This window comes from Gorilla gorilla, chromosome 19 (genome assembly GCF_029281585.2).
Source record: "Gorilla gorilla gorilla isolate KB3781 chromosome 19, NHGRI_mGorGor1-v2.1_pri, whole genome shotgun sequence".
In the NCBI taxonomy this organism is placed as follows: domain Eukaryota; kingdom Metazoa; phylum Chordata; class Mammalia; order Primates; family Hominidae; genus Gorilla; species Gorilla gorilla.
Window position 1 is genome coordinate 78338949 of NC_073243.2, and position 16386 is coordinate 78355334.

General features: G+C 40.2%; 1 protein-coding gene across 4 annotated transcripts in view; it reads left to right on the forward strand.

Annotated features, from left to right (window-relative positions):
• Nucleotides 1-16386, forward strand: part of NPR3 (natriuretic peptide receptor 3) — a 91381-nt gene that overhangs the window by 16993 nt on the left and 58002 nt on the right. The window lies entirely within an intron of this gene.

A 16386-nucleotide genomic window follows, 5' to 3' on the forward strand; every position in this document is an offset into this window, starting at 1 on the left:
TGGCTACAAGTTCTTTTATAATGTTGATAGTCATCTTTTATGAGTCTTATTTTTCAATATTGATGTTGTTCCCAGCTTTCTGCTATTAAGAACAATGCTGTGTTGAGTGTACATACACACATACACTTTCTGTCTCACATATTTATACATATATATTATCTGTAAAATAAATTTCTAGAAGTAGAATTGCTGGCTCAAAGGTTATGTGCATTTAATGTTTTGTTTTCTTTTTTTGAGACAGGATCTCACCCTGTTGCCCAGGCTGGAGTACAGTGGCGTGATCTTGGCTCACTGTAGCCTCAACACCCTGGGCTCAAGTGATCCTTCTACCTCAGCCTCCTGAGTAGCTGGGACAACAGGTGTGTGCCACCACGCCTGGTTACTTTCTCTTATTTTCTTTAGAGACAGGGTTTCATCGTGTTGCCCAGGCTGGGCTCGAACTCCTGGGCTCAAGTGATCTGCCTGCCTCAGCCTCTCAAAATCCAAAGGGACTACAAGCATGAGCTACCATGCTGCCTGCCATTTAGGTTTTGATAGATATTGTCCATTTTTACTTTTGCAGCAAAGTATGCGATTATCTGTTTTCCTGTAGCCTTGTCAAGCCTGTGTAATCTAACTTTTACCTTATTTTATTTAATTGAATTTCTTTTTATGTTTATAAGCAAAGTTTTGCAGTTTTCTCATTTATATTGTGCATTATTCTTGTTGAGTTTGTTCTTAGTATTTTATGTTTTTTGGTTGTTATTATGATCATGATCTTTTCCTGTTGTATTTTGGAATGGTATTTATGTAGAGAAGCAATGAGTTCTTGTTTATTTATTTTGCAAGAATTCTACTTATTAAATCCTCTGCTCTAATAGTTTTTATATCATTTCAAATAACAATGACAGTTTTTTTGTCCGTTTTGATAGTTGAACATCCTATTTCTTATTCTTTTCTTATTGCATTGGCAAGAACTTCCAGAATAATATCATATAACAGGGGTGATACTTTAAATTTTGACTTCTGTCATGAAGTAGATGGTAAAGTATCCTTTTATTCCCAGTTTATCAAGTCTGATTTTTAAAATCAGAAATGAATATTGAATAATGTCAAATGCATTTGACCTGTTCTCTTAATAAATTTTAAAATATTGGGCCACCGTGGCATTCTTGAAATCAAGTGTACTTTGTCATGATGATTTTTCAAAAGATATATTGTTGAGTTTAAGTTTTTAGTGTTTTATTTAGGGTTTTGGATCTATATTCATGAGTGAGATTCAAGAGCAGTTTTTAGCTGGACTGCGGTGGCTCATGCCTTTAATGCTAGCACTTTGGGAGGCCAAGGCAGATGGATTACCTGAGGTCAGGAGTTCAAGACCAGCCTGGCCAACATGGTGAAACTCCGTCTCTACTAAAAATACAAAAATTAGCTGGGCATGGTGGTGCACGCCTATAATCCCAGCTACTTGGGAGGCTGAGGCACGAGAATTGCTTGAACCTGGGAGGTGGAGGTTGCAGTGAGCTGAGATCTTGCCACTGCACTCCAGCCTGGGCAACAAGAGCGAAACTCTATCTCAGAAAAAAAAAAAGAGTCTTTTTCTTGGGATGGTATTGCCAGATTTTAATATCAGGTTCTTATTAGCTTTATAGAATTAACTGAGATAATTTCCATTGTTTTCCATGCTCTATAACAATTCTGATACCATAGGAATATTCCTTGAAATAAGAAAACAGCTCAACTCTGTATTTGCACCTAACTTCTTTCTGGAGGTAATTTTTGGACAACTTTAAAAAACCCTTCTATAGATAGGAACAGCTCCGGTCTACAGCTCCCAGCGTGAGCGACGCAGAAGACGGGTGATTTCTGCATTTCCATCTGAGGTACCGGGTTCATCTCACTAGGGAGTGCCAGACAGTGGGCGCAGGTCAGTGGGTGCGCGCACCGTGCGCGAGCCGAAGCAGGGCGAGGCATTGCCTCACCTGGGAAGCGCAAGGGGTCAGGGAGTTCCCTTTCCCAGTCAAAGAAAGGGGTAACGGACGCACCTGGAAAATCGGGTCACTCCTACCCGAATATTGCGCTTTTCAGACCGGCTTAAAAAACGGCGCACCACGAGACTATATCCCACACCTGGCTCGGAGGGTCCTACGCCCACGGAATCTCACTGATTGCTAGCGCAGCAGTCTGAGATCAAACTGCAAGGCGGCAGCGAGGCTGGGGGAGGGGCGCCCGCCATTGCCCAGGCTTGCTTAGGTAAACAAAGCAGCCGGGAAGCTCGAACTGGGTGGAGCCCACCACAGCTCAAGGAGGCTTGCCTGCCTCTGTAGGCTCCACCTCTGGGGGCAGGGCACAGACAAACAAAAAGACAGCAGTAACCTCTGCAGACTTAAATGTCCCTGTCTGACAGCTTTGAAGAGAGCAGTGGTTCTCCCAGCACGCAGCTGGAGATCTGAGAACGGGCAGACTGCCTCCTCAAGTGGGTGCCTGACCCCTGACCCCCGAGCAGCCTAACTGGGAGGCACCCCCCAGCAGGGGCACACTGACACCTCACACGGCAGGGTATTCCAACAGACCTGCAGCTGAGGGTCCTGTCTGTTAGAAGGAAAACTAACAAACAGAAAGGACATCCACACCGAAAACCCATCTGTACATCACCATCATCAAAGACCAAAAGTAGATAAAACCACAAAGATGGGGAAAAAACAGAACAGAAAAACTGGAAACTCTAAAACGCAGAGCACCTCTCCTCCTCCAAAGGAACGCAGTTCCTCACCAGCAACGGAACAAAGCTGGATGGAGAATGATTGTGACGAGCTGAGAGAAGAAGGCTTCAGACGATCAAATTACTCTGAGCTACGGGAGGACATTCAAACCAAAGGCAAAGAAGTTGAAAACTTTGAAAAAAATTTAGAAGAATGTATAACTAGAATAACCAATACAGAGAAGTGCTTAAAGGAGCTGATGGAGCTGAAAACCAAGGCTCGAGAACTACGTGAAGAATGCAGAAGCCTCAGGAGCCGATGCGATCAACTGGAAGAAAGGGTATCAGCAATGGAAGATGAAATGAATGAAATGAAGCGAGAAGGGAAGTCTAGAGAAAAAAGAATAAAAAGAAATGAGCAAAGCCTCCAAGAAATATGGGACTATGTGAAAAGACCAAATCTACGTCTGATTGGTGTACCTGAAAGTGATGCGGAGAATGGAACCAAGTTGGAAAACACTCTGCAGGATATTATCCAGGAGAACTTCCCCAATCTAGCAAGGCAGGCCAACATTCAGATTCAGGAAATACAGAGAACACCACAAAGATACTCCTCGAGAAGAGCAACTCCAAGACACATAATTGTCAGATTCACCAAAGTTGAAATGAAGGAAAAAATGTTAAGGGCAGCCAGAGAGAAAGGTCGGGTTACCCTCAAAGGGAAGCCCATCAGACTAACAGCGGATTTCTCGGCAGAAACCCTACAAGCCAGAAGAGAGTGGGGGCCAATATTCAACATTCTTAAAGAAAAGAATTTTCAACCCAGAATTTCATATCCAGCCAAACTAAGCTTCATAAGTGAAGGAGGAATAAAATACTTTACAGACAAGCAAATGCTGAGAGATTTTGTCACCACCAGGCCTGCCCTAAAAGAGCTCCTGAAGGAAGCACTAAACATGGAAAGGAACAACCGGTACCAGCCGCTGCAAAATCATGCCAAAATGTAAAGACCATTGAGACTAGGAAGAAACTGCATCAACTAATGAGCAAAATCACCAGCTAACATCATAATGACAGGATCAAATTCACACATAACAATATTAACTTTAAATGTAAATGGACTAAATGCTCCAATTAAAAGACACAGACTGGCAAGTTGGATAAAGAGTCAAGACCCATCAGTGTGCTGTATTCAGGAAACCCATCTCACGTGCAGAGACACACATAGGCTCAAAATAAAAGGATGGAGGAAGATCTACCAAGCAAATGGAAAACAAAAAAAGGCAGGGGTTGCAATCCTAGTCTCTGATAAAACAGACTTGAAACCAACAAAGATCAAAAGAGACAAAGAAGGCCATTACATAATGGTAAAGGGATCAATTCAACAAGAGGAGCTAACTATCCTAAATATATATGCACCCAATACAGGAGCACCCAGATTCATAAAGCAAGTCCTGAGTGACCTACAAAGAGACTTAGACTCCCACACATTAATAATGGGAGACTTTAACACCCCACTGTCAACATTAGACAGATCAACGAGACAGAAAGTCAACAAGGATACCCAGGAATTGAACTCAGCTCTGCACCAAGCGGACCTAATAGACATCTACAGAACTCTCCACCCCAAATCAACAGAATATACATTTTTTTCAGCACCACACCACACCTATTCCAAAATTGACCACATAGTTGGAAGTAAAGCTCTCCTCAGCAAATGTAAAAGAACAGAAATTATAACAAACTATCTCTCAGACCACAGTGCAATCAAACTAGAACTCAGGATTAAAAATCTCACTCAAAGCCACTCAACTACATGGAAACTGAACAACCTGCTCCTGAATGACTACTGGGTACATAACGAAATGAAGGCAGAAATAAAGATGTTCTTTGAAGCCAACGAGAACAAAGACACAACATACCAGAATCTCTGGGATGCATTCAAAGCAGTGTGTAGAGGGAAATTTATAGCACTAAATGCCCACAAGAGAAAGCAGGAAAGATCCAAAATTGACACCCTAACATCACAATTAAAAGAACTAGAAAAGCAAGAGCAAACACATTCAAAAGCTAGCAGAAGGCAAGAAATAACTAAAATCAGAGCAGAACTGAAGGAAATAGAGACACAAAAAACCCTTCAAAAAATCAATGAATCCAGGAGCTGGTTTTTTGAAAGGATCAACAAAATTGATAGACCGCTAGCAAGACTAATAAAGAAAAAAAGAGAGAAGAATCAAATAGACACAATAAAAAATGATAAAGGGGATATCACCACCGATCCCACAGAAATACAAACTACCATCAGAGAATACTACAAACACCTCTATGCAAATAAACTAGAAAATCTAGAAGAAATGGATACATTCCTTGACACATACACTCTCCCAAGACTAAACCAGGAAGAAGTTGAATCTCTGAATAGACCAATAACAGGAGCTGAAATTGTGGCAATAATCAATAGTTTACCAACCAAAAAGAGTCCAGGACCAGATGGATTCACAGCCGAATTCTACCAGAGGTACAAGGAGGAACTGGTACCATTCCTTCTGAAACTATTCCAATCAATAGAAAAAGAGGGAATCCTCCCTAACTCATTTTATGAGGCCAGCATCATTCTGATACCAAAGCCGGGCAGAGACACAACCAAAAAAGAGAATTTTAGACCAATATCCTTGATGAACATTGATGCAAAAATCCTCAATAAAATACTGGCAAAACGAATCCAGCAGCACATCAAAAAGCTTATCCACCACGATCAAGTGGGCTTCATCCCTGGGATGCAAGGCTGGTTCAATATACGCAAATCAATAAATGTAATCCAGCATATAAACAGAGCCAAAGACAAAAACCACATGATTATCTCAATAGATGCAGAAAAAGCCTTTGACAAAATTCAACAACCCTTCATGCTAAAAACTCTCAATAAATTAGGTATTGATGGGACGTATTTCAAAATAATAAGAGCTATCTATGACAAACCCACAGCCAATATCATACTGAATGGGCAAAAACTGGAAGCATTCCCTTTGAAAACTGGCACAAGACAGGGATGCCCTCTCTCACCACTCCTATTCAACATAGTGTTGGAAGTTCTGGCCAGGGCAATTAGGCAGGAGAAGGAAATAAAGGGTATTCAATTAGGAAAAGAGGAAGTCAAATTGTCCCTGTTTGCAGACGACATGATTGTATATCTAGAAAACCCCATTGTCTCAGCCCAAAATCTCCTTAAGCTGATAAGCAACTTCAGCAAAGTCTCAGGATACAAAATCAATGTACAAAAATCACAAGCATTCTTATACACCAACAACAGACAAACAGAGAGCCAAATCATGAGTGAACTCCCATTCACAATTGCTTCAAAGAGAATAAAATACCTAGGAATCCAACTTACAAGGGATGTGAAGGACCTCTTCAAGGAGAACTACAAACCACTGCTCAAGGAAATAAAAGAGGATACAAACAATTGGAAGAACATTCCATGCTCATGGGTAGGAAGAATCAATATCGTGAAAATGGCCATACTGCCCAAGGTCATTTACAGATTCAATGCCATCCCCATCAAGCTACCAATGACTTTCTTCACAGAATTGGAGAAAACTACTTTAAAGTTCATATGGAACCAAAAAAGAGCCCGCATCGCCAAGTCAATCCTAAGCCAAAAGAACAAAGCTGGAGGCATCACACTACCTGACTTCAAACTATACTACAAGGCTACAGTAACCAAAACAGCATGGTACTGGTACCAAAACAGAGATATAGATCAATGGAACAGAACAGAGCCCTCAGAAATAACACCGCATACCTACAACTATCTGATCTTTGACAAACCTGAGAAAAACATGCAATGGGGAAAGGATTCCGTATTTAATAAATGGTGCTGGGAAAACTGGCTAGCCATATGTAGAAAGCTGAAACTGGATCCCTTCCTTACACCTTATACAAAAATCAATTCAAGATGGATTAAAGATTTAAACGTTAGACCTAAAAGCATAAAAACCCTAGAAGAAAACCTAGGCATTACCATTCAGGACATAGGCGTGGGCAAGGACTTCATGTCCAAAACACCAAAAGCAATGGCAACAAAAGACAAAATTGACAAATGGGATCTAATTAAACTAAAGAGCTTCTGCACAGCAAAAGAAACTACCATCAGAGTGAACAGGCAACCTACAACATGGGAGAAAATTTTCGCAACCTACTCATCTGACAAAGGGCTAATATCCAGAATCTACAATGAACTCAAACAAATTTACAAGAAAAAAACAAACAACCCCATCAAAAAGTGGGCGAAGGACATGAACAGACACTTCACAAAAGAAGACATTTATGCAGCCAAAAAACACATGAAAAAATGCTCATCATCACTGGCCATCAGAGAAATGCAAATCAAAACCACTATGAGATATCATCTCACACCAGTTAGAATGGCAATCATTAAAAAGTCAGGAAACAACAGGTGCTGGAGAGGATGTGGAGAAATAGGAACACTTTTACACTGTTGGTGGGACTGTAAACTAGTTCAACCATTGTGGAAGTCGGTGTGGCGATTCCTCAGGGATCTAGAACTAGAAATACCATTTGACCCAGCCATCCCATTACTGGGTATATACCCAAAGGACTATAAATCATGCTGCTATAAAGACACATGCACACGTATGTTTATTGCGGCATTATTCACAATAGCAAAGACTTGGAACCAACCCAAATGTCCAACAATGATAGACTGGATTAAGAAAATGTGGCACATATACACCATGGAATACTATGCAGCCATAAAAAATGATGAGTTCATGTCCTTTGTAGGGACATGGATGAAACTGGAAACCATCATTCTCAGTAAACTATCACAAGAACAAAAAACCAAACACCGCATATTCTCACTCATAGGTGGGAATTGAACAATGAGATCACATGGACACAGGAAGGGGAATATCACACTCTGGGGACTGTTGTGGGGTGGGGGGAGGGGGGAGGGATAGCATTGGGAGATATACCTAATGCTAGATGACGAGTTAGTGGGTGCAGCACACCAGAATGGCACATGTATACATATGTAACTAACCTGCACAATGTGCACATGTACCCTAAAACTTAAAGTATAATAAAAAAAAATTAAAAAAAAAAAAACAACAAAAAACCCTTCTATAATGAAATAATGTCAGATATAAAAAACTTGCAAAAAAATATAAGTTGAAAATCAATTATTTGAAATTTCTTGGTATTAAAGTGCTTCAGATTCCAAGTTTTTATTTGGAGTTTGGAATATTTGTGTGTGTATGTATATATATATATATGTAAAATGAGACATCTTGGAGATGGGACCCAAGTCTAAACATGAAATCCATTTATGTTCCATATACCTTATGAACATAGCCTAAAGATAATTTTATTTTTTTCCCTGAGGATGCTGAATAAACTGTATATTGTGTGCCTGTGTTTTGACCTATCACATGAAGTCAGGTGTGGAATTTTTCCACTTGTGGTGTTATGTTGTTATGTTGATGCTCAAAAAGTTTTGGATTTTGGAACATTTTGGATTTCCCACTTTTGGATTAGGAAGCTTAATCTGTGTAGAGACTTCGTGTACAGTTATGTGTTGCTTAATGATGAAGATACATTCTGAGAAATGAGTGGTTAGGCAGTTTTATCATTGTATGAACACCATAGGTTTTCATACAAACCTAAATGGCAGATAGTTTACTACACACCTATGCTACATGGTATAGCTTATTGCTCCTAGGCTATAAACCTGTACAGCAAGTTACTGTACTGGGTACTGTAGGCAATTATAGCATGATGGTATTTGGGTATCTAAACACAGATTCTATCTAAGTATAGAAAAGGTATAGTAAAAATACAGTTTTATAATATTCTGAGACTGCTGTCATATATGTTGTTTGTCATTGACTGAAATGTTATATGCGGCATGACTGTACATATTTTACCAAGCTTCCTCTAATGTTACCAAATAACCATAGTACAATTATCAAAACAGGGAAATTAACATTGGCACAGTATTACTAACTAAACTACAGGCCTATTTGAAATTTACCACTTCTCCTCCTAATGTTCTTTTTCTGTTCCAGGATCCAATCCAGGATCTCACACTGCTATTTAGTTGTTGTGTCTCCTTTATCTCCTCCAGTATGTGATAGTTCCTCAGTCTTTCCTTGTCTTTCATGACTTTGACACTTTAAAAAAAAAAGTTTTCACTATGACCAAGCGGGGTTTATCCCAGGGATGCAAAGTTGGTTGTATATTTGAAAAGCAATCAACTTAATCCATCAAATTAAGGAAGTTAAAAAAAGTCACATGATCATATCAATAGATACAGAACAAGCTTTTAACAAAATTCAACACTCATTCATGATTTTAAAAATAAAAAATAAAAAATTATAAAACCAGGAATATAGGGGAACCTGCTTAGGTTGACAAAGAACACCTACGAAAACCTCGCAGCTGATATCACAATTAATGGTGAAAGACTGAATGCTTTTCCCATAATACAGGAAACTAAGCAAGGATGTTCACTTTCATTACTCATTCAATTTGCCACTGTGGGTTCTAGCCAGATAAACAGGGCAAGAAATGAAAATAAAAAGCATACAGGTTGGAAAAGAAGAAAAAAGTCTGCTGTTTTGTGCAGATGTCATGGCTGTCTATGTAGAGAATCCCAAATAATCTACAAAAATTCCTTAAAGCTAATTAATGAGTTTAGCAAGGTCCCAAAATACAGGTTCAACATACAAAAATCACTTGTGTTTCTCTATTCTAGCAATGAACATGTAGATGCCCAAATCAACAATATAATATCATTTAGTCAAAAAAGAAATACTTAAAAATATAAATTAAAAAATGTCTAAGTTTTTTTGCTGAAAACTACAAAACACTGATGAAACCACTAATGAAAGAAATAAAAAAATCTGTATTAATGAGAGACATACCTTGTTCATGAATTGGAAAACTCAACATGGTAAAGAATACAATTTTTTCTTACACTGAGGTTAAATAAATATCTTACAAAAATGTCAACAAGATTTTTTTTAGATGTAAGGAAGATTATTCTAACTTTGACACTTTTCATGAGCCCATTATTTTGCAGAATGTCTTTCAATTTGGATTTATCTGGTATTTTTCCACAATGAGATTGAGTTTATGTATTTTGGTGAGAATACTGCTGACGTGATGTTGTGTCCCTCTCATTGCATAATACCAGTGCATAAGAAGCCATACTATATGACTTATTGCTGGTGATGTTTGGACAACTTTTTAACACTTCCTTTCATATGAATTTAATTTTTCTGCTTCTTGAAAATTCTACTACACAGAGTTATATAGAATGCTTTTATACAACTTACAAAGTATACTTGGGGTTTCTGATTAGATCCTTTATATTTTACCTTTTACACCATATTTGCTCAGACTTTGTGCTTTTGTGTTTTTCTGCCTGAGAGGCTCTGCCATGAACCAGCTGTTAACTCTAAGAGGTAAGGGTTAAGAGATGGTTAAGAGCTTAATCCTTGACCCTGGCAAAGTAACATAACTCTGCCCTCCCCTGCAAGCCTTAGTTTCTTCAATGAGAATAATAATACTTATCTTATGGCATCAGACTCAGTAATAAATGAGGTGATGTATATAAAATACCTTGCAAACTTCTTGGAATAACTATTTAATAAATGTTAGCTATATTTTGTTAGTCCTAGTTTACTTTGACCATTACACCTAATACTTAAAAAATTATGTTAAGTTTATACATTTTTTCTGTGGTGTTAGGTTTATAGATAGATTTAAGGTCATACATTCTGTTATCAGGTTAGCCAATGTTAATATAATATATCCCAAGGACCTCGGTGCATTAGGAATTGCATCTTCATGCACCTAACCAAGATGTCTAGTTGTAGTGATTTTAAACAAATGTAGAGATTTATTCTCTTACCTGAAACACATCCAGAGGTGGGAAGTTGAGGGCAGGGATGATGACTTCCTAATGTCATCAGGAGTCCAAGCTGGTTCTGTTTTCCTGCTACTCTCAATCTTAGTGCATAAAATCCATTCTCAAGATCAAAGATGGTGGCTAGAGCTCCAGGGATCGTGTGTTAATTCTAGGCAAGACAAAGAGAAAAGACAACAGGTAAAAAGAGACCCTCCTTGTTGACATGGTTCTCTGTGAAAGGCTTTCCCGGAAGCCCCGCTCATTAACTTCTGCTTACATGTCACTGACTAGCTCTAGTGACAAGGGATATCAGGGAATGTGTGCTTTTAATTGGACTCACTGCTATCCTACATCAATTTAGGAATCTGTTACTGAGGAAGAAGAGAGCATGGATGTGGGAAGGCAACTGTCCATCTTCCACAGACTCTGAAGCACCTTTTTCCTTGGGGTAGAAGCAGTCAACAGAATCACATGGTGGGCAGAGTGACCTAGAGCAAGGTTCTGCTATACATCAGTAGTAAAGGGCCTTGTTTGAAACTTTGTGCCCTAATAATCAGATATATATGTTCATGAAAAGTTCTTCAACATCTACCTCTCCCTGGGCCTCTTCACACCAAACCCTATGCTTGTTCTAGGAAAAGGCCTCTATTTTATTTTATTATTTATCACTATTTTATTTTATTTTATTTTATTTTATTTTTTTGAGACAGAGTTTTGCTCTTGTCACCCAGGCTGAATTGCAATGGCATGATCTCAGCTCACTGCAACCTCCGCCTCCTATGTTCAAGCAATTCTCCTGCCTCAGCCTCCCGAGTAGCTGGGATTACAGGCATGTGCCACCACGCCGGGCTAATTTTTGTATTTTTAGTAGAGATGGGGTTTCACCATATTGGCTAGGCTGGTCTCGAACTCCTGACCTCAGATGATCCGCCTGCCTTGGCCTCCCAAAGTGCTGGGATTACAGATGTGAGCCACCGTGCCCGGCCAAGGCATCTAATTTTAGTCACTACTTACTTGATGTTGGATTAAAAAAAAAACATATTGATAGTGCGTCCATTTTTACTAATTACTAGATTGTTTGGTCTTGGTGAGCACTCAAAAAAAGATTCTCAGATTTGCCCAAATTATGTGATTACAGGAGTTCAATGGGTAATATATTATGGGATAATTCAAGTGATTGAAAATAAGACTTAAAACATAGGTTTAAAAAAGTCTAGAAAGAAGATAATATATATTGCCCCATAGAGTTTTTAAAGGCACCGATTGACATTTTTGTCCATTGGCATTACCTACTTAGAAGGTGAGTTAGGTGGTAACTTATCTGGGCGATCCTGTCTAGAACTGTTATTATTGTAGAGCTTCCCTATCTTCCTGAGAACTCAGAGAGCACTAATTAAGATGAGAACAGAAGTATAGTAGAGATTGGTGATGTGCACAAATTAAATTATTTGACTGGCTAAAAATGGAAAAAAAACAGAAAAACCAGGGAGAGATTAGAATTATGTTTTGCCATAAAAGTGATACATGTACATTAAAGTCAATTTGGAACATAGAAAAAAGAAAAAGAATTCTTACATAATTCATCAATCATAACAGCTGCTAAACAGCTTTTGGCACTTACCCTTCTGATATTTTTTCCTCTTCTACATTTGTTTTTAACGTTTTTGTCAATCACCGCATATGCAGTTTTAAATCTTAGAACGCCCAAACTCTGATGAAATGAATGTAGGTTAGGTGGGGTGTTGGTATCTGGAGTCTGGCTTGCATTTGGATCTTGTTCCTATCATTTATTAGCTAAATGACTTCGGGCATGTTAATCTCCTTGAGCCTCAATTTCCTCATCTGTAAAATAGGGATTGTACTGAAATCTTTTTCAAAGAGTTGTTATGAGAATTAAAGAAAGAAATACTGCAGGTCAAACAGCCATATGGAGTTGTGCGCAGTGGTATCCCCCATTAAGGGGTGCTGTTATTAACAATGGGTGTGATTGGACCAGCCTAGCCATGGCAACCATGTGACAGTGGGTCGTTTGGACAGGGTGGGGGTAAGCCAAGGAAGGCAGATATTTTCTCTCCTTAAATGACCACCACAGCTGAAGAGCCACAGTACTGTGGGGCCAGGCCAGGTGAATGCTTAGCGTTCATTTTTTGGACAGATTCTGTGATGTCTCAGCCACTCATTCAGGTGATATATATTGAAAGTTTACTATGTGCTAGGTCCTCGGTAAGTACTGGGAACTACAGGATGGCACAGTTACCCCAACATGGGTACCCCTTATTGGCTGCAGCTCTTCAGCCACAGGATCGCTGGGCACAGGGCTTGGTGCTGAACAGACTACCTTCCTCTTTCATAAATATTCTGTACCCAGTGCAAGCTTGGGTGTTCAATACAGCATTAGAATCCACCACTCCTCTGCAAGTGCTTTCCTCAAGGTCACCAGTGAGCTTCTCATTACCAAATCCATTAGCCTTACCTGAGACCATGCTTCATGCCTCCAAAGCTGTGCCACCCAATGGAACTTTCTGCAATGACGGCTATGTTCTAGTCTGTGCAGCCCAATGTGGTGGCCACTAGCCACATGTGGCATTGAGCACTTTAAATATGGCAAGTGTGACTGAAGAGCTGAATTTTTAATTTTAATTACATTTAAATAGTCACACATGTGGCTAGTGGCGCCTCTGTGAGACAGCACCGCTCTAGAGCATTCGATCTTGTTGCCATCCATCCCTTTCTGGTAACCCTATGCTCTTAGCTTTGGTGACACAGCATTCTTCTGGTTCTCTGTTAGCTCCTTTCTGTTTCCTCTTACTCCTCTTGCCCACTAAAAATAGCATCCCCCCAAAGTGTCTGTGCTCTGCCCTTCTCCCTCTGCTTTCTGCACTGTATTTCATGTCTGGCGAGGCAGCCCCTGGTTTCTAACTTGGAGCCGTGTGGAAATGACACCCAGCACGGTCTCTAGTCCTCACTCCTCTTTTTGGCTTCGGACTAGCATTTCCACCTCTAGCCTGGTGGTCACTTGGGCATTCTGCAGTCACCTTGGATTTACCATACCCCTAACTGAAATAATCATTTCCATGTCCTTCTAACCCCTCCTCCTCCATCTGGCTCTGCTGCTTCTTTACTGTTAACCTGTTTTCCTTTTCTCCTTGGCGTCATCTGTGACATGCCTCCCTCTGTGTTGTCCCTCACTCCCTTACTGTTGTACAGTCTTGAGATTCCTCATGCACAGTGCTCTGCCTTTGTTCTCAAGGGCTCTATCTCTTTTTTTATAATAAAAGTCAATGCTTATTGTTGAAAATTTACTATATTCAGAAAAATACCAAAAAAAAAAAAAAAAAAGGAAAAGAAAACTTGCTCATAATTGTAACATCCCAAGAACCATTTTTAACTTTTTTGGTGTGACTTCCCACATATAACCTTCCCTAACCTCTTGCCTGGATTATTGCGGCTGTGAACGCTTGGTGTCTCCCCCACCCTAATCCACTGCTATTTCCCAAGGCTGATTCTCATCATATCACTCTGCTGTTCTGCTCATAAATCTCCAGAGGCACCCAGTTGTCTACTGCATTAAGTTTGTCCCCACTGATGGGGCGTCATGCCAAGCCGACCTCTGCTTTCATAATGCTCAACAGCCCTGATATGGGAAATGTTACTGACACACCACAGTTAGAAATGCCCACAAAAGCAAGAAGTCACAGTATCAGTTATGGTTGGGAATAGATACCTATTTAGCTTGGCTTAAATTTAATAAGCACTACTATTTCCATCCTTTTTTCTAGGAAGCAAAACTCCAGGCTGAGCTCGGTGGCTCACGCCTGTAATCCCAACACTTTGGGAGGCCGAGGCAGGTGGATCACTTGAGGTCAGGAGTTTGAAACCAGCCTGGCCAACATAGTGAAACCCTGTCCCTACTAACAATACAAAAATTAGCCGGGTGTGGTGGTGCATGTCTATAACCCCAGGTACTCGGGAGGCTGAGGCAGGAGAATTGCTTGAACCCTGGAGGCAAAGGTTGCAGTGAGCTGAGATCATGCCACTGCCCTCCAGCCTGAGTGACAGAGAGACACTCTGTCTCAAAAAAAAAAAAAAGAAAAAAGAAAAAAAAAGGAAAACAAAACTCCAAAGCCATTACCTTTTAGATTGTGGTAGACAGATTTATTGTATTGCATTTTACTTCTTTGCAAATTAAAAAAAGTTTTTGTCCATTTCGGTCCGTGAGATAGTTGCAGTTTCTAGTCCTATGTGTGTTTTCTAATTACATAACATACAAGTCTGTAGAGTTAAGCATTTCCCTTCCCCTGGAGAGAACTTTTTTCCAGAGCTGAGAAACTCACACCGTCTTTGCCTGAGACATCACCTCTACTGAGTCTTGATACTTTGAGTCAATTAAAAATGAATCCATAACTATTTATTGCATGCCTGCAAGCAATGGGCTCCTCCATTGGACAAAGATGTCCTGAGCATTCTTAGAATTTGGGGTCTTCCTGGCAATGGACTTGGCCCCTTAACAAAGGCCATGCTGTATCTTGGTGATTGAGCATCCAGCTGGTTTTTGCCTGCCTGGTGGCTCACTGGCCCGAGCAGGGGTATGGCTCTGCTCACACTGTGGCCTCCTCAGTGTCTGGGAGGTTTCGTGGGAGAGGAGGAGGACTTTGTCAAGTTTTGCTCGGTGGCCTGAAATTTAATCTTATGCTCATTGAGCACAGATTTAGTTCCTAATGAATTCTGTCCTCAGCTGTGTCTTATTTGTCTTTTAACAGCTCCCTGGCATATGTAAGCAATTAATAAATGGTTGCTATTATTAGGATTATGATTATACAGATGCCTCTGCAAACATTTTCTTTGTCTCTGCCTTTTCTCGGGCTCTAGACTAAGTGTCCAGCTGCCTCCTGGCTGTCAGGCACATTTGCACCTTTGCCTGTGCTGTGATGTAGGCTCAGCCAAGCATGCCTTCCACCCTCCTCCCCTCCTATTAAAATCCTGTTCACACAGTTAGGAACTTTCTAATGCCTCTTCCTCACATGCAGCCTTCCCCCAGTTTAGAGCTCATTGCATCTTCCTCTCTACTCTGTGTTGTTTCTTTGTACCCCCCATAGTAAGCTGTGGTCCTACCTGTGATAACTTCAATTGTTTACATGTCACTCCCTCAGCCTTTCTCTTGATTGTGGTGGAGACTGTATTTACAATGCTCACCCTGCCAATCTCAGGACCTGGCATAGTTCATAGATGTTTGTCTGATTCACACTGTCATAGAAATTCCAAAGCCACCAGGTCTTTGTTAAACTTCTTCAGGAAGAGTAGAGTGAGTGACACAAAGTCCTGGCCGTATATCCCAGAGACGTTCTCACTGCGTAGCTCTTGGGTTCAAGGCCTCTACCAAGGATGAGGGGGCTTGGGGCAAACAAATGACTTTGGCACTGGACTCCAGCAGGTGGAGTTCCTTGTATTTTCAGAGCTCTCCAGGAATCATAACAATACTTCGTAGAAAAAATAGCTTATTGTCAAAAGTTAGAGGTCCACCTTGCCTTTTGGGGCCCTGTAAGCCACATGTTTTCTTGAAAATAAAATAACGAAGAGAAAAATAATTATTCTTATTCATGTAATTTTTTGCTTTTGTAAAAGAGAGACCTGTGAAACACTGGGATGCCTAGCTTCTCAATGCATCAGTTTTCTTATCTGTAAAATAAAGAGGATCATAGTACCCATATCACGGGGTCTTCTGAGGAGTAAAGTTTTTACGCATATAAAGTGCTCAACAAATAGAGCTTTTATT